Here is a 4846-nt window from a genome sequence, read left to right on the forward strand (position 1 = left end):
GCCTGCTCCCAGCATGAGACCATGTCAGCAGCCCTTGCAGGCTGGCCTCTGCTGGGGATCTGCCACGGGGAGGCAATGGTGGGAGATCAATGTGGGGATGTCAGGGACGCCAGGGCGGCAGTAGCAGTGACTGCCCTTCTATCTTAGGGTGCCAGCTCCTGTGGGACCCTCTGCTATGCTACGAGGCCAAAGCCCAGCTCCTCTAGACCTGCTGGCAATAGTTCCTGCTGTAGCTGCATGTATGTCACCATTCCTTACTGGCTTCCTTAAACACTCCCATGCTTTTTTGCAAGTGGTCCTGAAAGGCCAGGACTCGAATGATTTTGGGAAGGAAAAAGGAGTCCCAACCAAGATTTTCGACTTCCTTTTATACAGAGAAAGAGCTGAACCAAATGGTTCTTTGTTTCAGTGCTCAATAGGCTTGAATTAGCATATATCTTCCACATCCTAGGTAAGCTTTTAGCATGGACGTAGTACATTCTAGATAAGCTTTTAGCACATTTGGTTTGCATTTTCCCTGAATAGTTAAAGTTTATAGAGTTTGCATTGCTAAACTGTTTCTCCAGGACTGGAGTTGTTGTCATGGTTCCCAAGGGCAGGGCTGCAGTTCTCACTGCCCCAAATGCACCGCACAGCTCAGTCAGGTTATCTATGAAGAGACAAACAGTCCCCCCACCCATAGCCTACATCAGTCCCTCCATGAAACGCTCCTCAGCTGACTGGCCTGGGCCTGTTTCCTGCCAGGACTGTGGTGGAAATGGTGTTTAGCTCACTCATTTGTTCATCTTTTCAAATGTCAATGCCTCCACGAAGCCTTCCTTGATTCTTTTAGCCAGAACTAATCTCTCCTTTCTATGAAGGATCCAAATGCATTGTGAGGCCAGACAGTGGACCCAAAACTCCACCAACTCAGCCCCCTGCAGATTCCCGTAGGGCCAAAGAAAGAAAAAGTGTTTAGCAGGCATATTCTGCGTTGTGCTTGTTTTGGTCTTGTTTTAATAGAGTTGCTTTTGTCCAGCTTGTTCTCCACTCCCAGGACCCCGGCTGCATCACCAGCTCTTTCCCAAGCACATGAGGTGTGGCCAACAGGCCAGCTGAGCTCAAAGGCCTCCCAAGGCCAGGGGCTGTGAGGGCCACCAGGACTGTGCTGCGGCAGGCAGGCCAGCCCGGGTCTGTCTGGGTGGATGTCAGACTTGGCTGCTTTCCCCGAAGTCGTCTCTATCTTAGGCTATAAGTGCAGGGAGAAGGGAGTTCACCTCGGGGTTCAGCCCTGCCCAGGCGAGAGAGGGAAGTCTTTGTCAGGTGCAGTCCCCAGGGGAGATCTGCCAAGGGCAGCCCAGCACTCTCCTTCCCCCTGGACTTGAGTTCTTGGTGCAGGAGACAATGGGCCCCCGCCCTGCCCTGCACCTGAATCCTAAGGTGATTCAAAAGCTGAGCTGAGGGGAGGAGTGGAGCACGTGGGTGTTGGTGAATGGGCCCTGGGGAGTCCACCAGGTGAGCCTGGGTGGAGAGAGGAGGGTGTCAGCGGGGGCAGAGGGCAACCTGGGGGCAAGGGCGCTGCCCCACACACAGAGACACAGGCCTCTGCTTACCAACCAAACACAGCTCCTTTTATCTCCCCAAACCCATGTGGAGTGAGTGGAATCAAATAACCAGAAAAGGCGGGGAGCTCGGAGGTGGCCTAGTGAAATTGACCCTTCAGTTGGAGATGAAACTGACGCCCACCTCACCCAAGGGACAAGCTCCAGATCCCCCACTTTGGTCCTGGATTTGATACGAGACTCTGAGCCGCCCGCCTGCACCTCTAGAGTCTGCACAGGGATTCCAGCAGTTTTCCTTTTCCTACACCGCAGCAGTTTCTAACAAATCGGAAGAGAACTTCAGATCTATTTCTGAAGGTGGGGTAGGGCCGAGGAGGTGAGCCTGGAGAGACTGGGGGTGTTTCCACACTGAAAAGGAGACTGTTCTTGAATGCTTTGCTGATCCCTTCACTGGGACGGGCACATCTGCAGGCTCCTGCTCCGGGATGTGCGACTTCGGAAACCAGTGGCACAGCAGTCCTGGTGCTTATTCACTTGGGAACTGATGACACACACAGAAAAAGGCTGGGCGCGATTAGCCCCTGCTTCTCAACAGGCTGATGCTTGCCAGAGGTTGGTGGCTTGAGAGAAACTGTCGCTTCCTTTGGAAGGGAAACCCAGAGCCACAGGGGCAGGGAGAGGCTGGCCCCGGCTTCCCAGGGATGAATGCTTAAAACAACCAGTTGCATTTGGGGGTGTTTTCATTTCCTAGGCTGCTCAAAGCAAATACCATGAAATGGGTTGTTTCGAACCATGGGAATTTATTCGCTTGAGGTTTTGAGCCTGGGAAAATGCCCAAGACATCATCAGGGCCATGCTTTTCCCAAAGGCCAGTGGCCACCCTGGCTCCCCTGCCACCAGGCGAGCCCATGGCAGCCTCTATTGGTCCCTTCCTTCTCCGCGCCTCGCTGATTCCAGCTTCCAGCTTGCGTGGCCTTTTCTCTCTGTGTCTGAATTTCATTCTCTTATAAAGGGCTCCAGTAATAGGACTAAGACCCACCCTAAATGAGGGGGGACACACCCCACATGAAGTAGCTTCTTCAAAAGGTCCTTCTTACGATGCCTTCACACTCACGGGAATGGATTAAGTTTAGAAACATGTTTTTCTGGGGTACCTACAGCTCCCAACCACCACACTAGGTTTTCTGGTTTTTCAAGTAACTAGTGGGTTTTGTTTGTTTGTTTAATGAGGAAAATAGAGAAAAGCACTGGGACAGTTTTGGGCAAATGGGTGGCCATCCTGGCAGCAGGACTGCCTACTGCTCCAAGATCTTGCTGCAGATGCTTGGGCATCTCCCACCTCCCCACAGCTCACCTTTGCCTGTGTCGGGCTCTCCGAGGCCCCACCGCCCCCTGCCCGCCTCTGTCCTGTTCTGTTTCCTCAGGCACCTGCAGCAGCAGCTCTGTTCATGGCTGGGTGGTTGAGGGCCATCTCCCACTTCCCTCTGCCCTTGCCTTGCTGGGCAAGTGCCAAATCTTATGTATCCATTCCACAAATGCATACTGTGAGTCCTCCACAAATGAAAATGCAGTGGATTTTACCCGGCAACCCACCTACCTTCTTTTTAGATGGTGGGGATTCAGGACAGGACAAAGCAGACACATCCCTGCCCTCATGGAGTTTACACTCTAGAGCAGGGAGATGGATAGTAAACAGGGAAAAATTAAAGGTGGTTATAACGTAAGTGCAATGGCCAAAAATAAAGCAGAGGCCCCATCTGTGTGGGGGACTGTGGCCGGCTTCTGAGGGAGAGGCTTCCTTTGTGGAAAACCCCTTGTAAAGGACTTCTATTCCCAGGGGATCCTTTTTCTGGCTTAGCAAAGGAAAAAGCAAAAGAAACCCAGGGACAAAAGTTCAGTATGAATTTTCAAGTTCTTGTCCAACAGTTTTCTTATTTGATCTGGGAGTGTGAATAGGACAGATAATATTACCAAATTCTCCATTTTACAGGAAAGACACCAAGACGGCGAGACACTGGGTGCTTGGTGGAGGCTGTGTGCAGCGCCGAGGTGGGGCTGGTGCTCATGCCTTGGATTCCTACCACCCCCTCCACCCCACCCCTGTTTTCTTTCCTGCCAAGAACACTTCAGGCACCAATTGCTGCCACTTGGGGGCATCCTGCCTTCGAGGTGGTTCTTCTCTTAATTCAAAGGATATGGAACAATTTCCTCCCAATCCTCAGCACCCCACTTTCAGTCCTGTATTCCACGGCGTGACTGTACCTCCTTATTTATTTATTTATTTATGTTTTATTTATTTTTATTTTCTTTTTTTTAAATACATAGGTCACACAATATTTCACATTAAAAAATATAAGATGTTCTCATAGATCCCATTCCCCACACCCCCTACTCCTCCCACATCAACAACTTCTTTCATTACTGTGGCACATTCATTGCATTTGATGAGTCCATTTTGGAGCACTGCTGCACCACATGGACCATAGTTTACATTGCAGTTCACACTCTCCCCCAGTCCATTCAGTGGGCTATGGCAGGACACACAATATGTCCTGCGCCTGTCCCTGCAATATCATTCAGGACAATGCTGAGTGCCAAAAATGCCTCCATGTGACACTTCTTTTTCCCTCTCCCTGCTCTCAGCAACTCCCATGGCCACTGTCTTCACATCAATGATATAATTTCTTTCATTGTTAGAGTCACAATAATTCTATAGTAGAATACAAGTAAGTCCACTCTCATCCGTATTTTATTCCTCCATCCTGTGGACCCTGGGACGGTGAGGTCCACCCCACCTCTAAATCGAGAGGGAGATTAGAACCCACATGCCTGATGGATGGAATTCTCCTGCTTGCAGCTGTAGACCCTTGGTTCCCTGGTGCAGGGGTTGACCATCTTCATCTCCTTGTTAGCTGACCTGGGTAGGTTCAATGAACTGGAGAGTAGGAGTTACAACTCTGCTATGTCTCAGGGCCCAGCTGGCACATGCACAGTCCAGAGATTCAAGTCCCCTGTGCATACACCAACCCTAGCACACCACATTATTTATGGAGACTCTCCAGGTTTCTTGGTTTCCCAAACACCCTGTGCAAGAAAATGGAGCAGAACTGGAGCCACTGTCCAGCAGGGCCGTGTGGTAGGCAGGAGTCCAATTGTTTGAGCCACATCCCTTTCCCTATTTTTAACTTTCAATGCAGCATTTCTCAAGCTGGCTCCCACCTTCCTCAGGGATGTGATGATATGGTCTAAGGTGTGTTCTGGAAATTAATTTTTGCCTAACCATGTTTCTTTCTAAGTAAGGACAG

This window comes from Dasypus novemcinctus, chromosome 22 (genome assembly GCF_030445035.2).
Source record: "Dasypus novemcinctus isolate mDasNov1 chromosome 22, mDasNov1.1.hap2, whole genome shotgun sequence".
Taxonomy (NCBI): domain Eukaryota; kingdom Metazoa; phylum Chordata; class Mammalia; order Cingulata; family Dasypodidae; genus Dasypus; species Dasypus novemcinctus.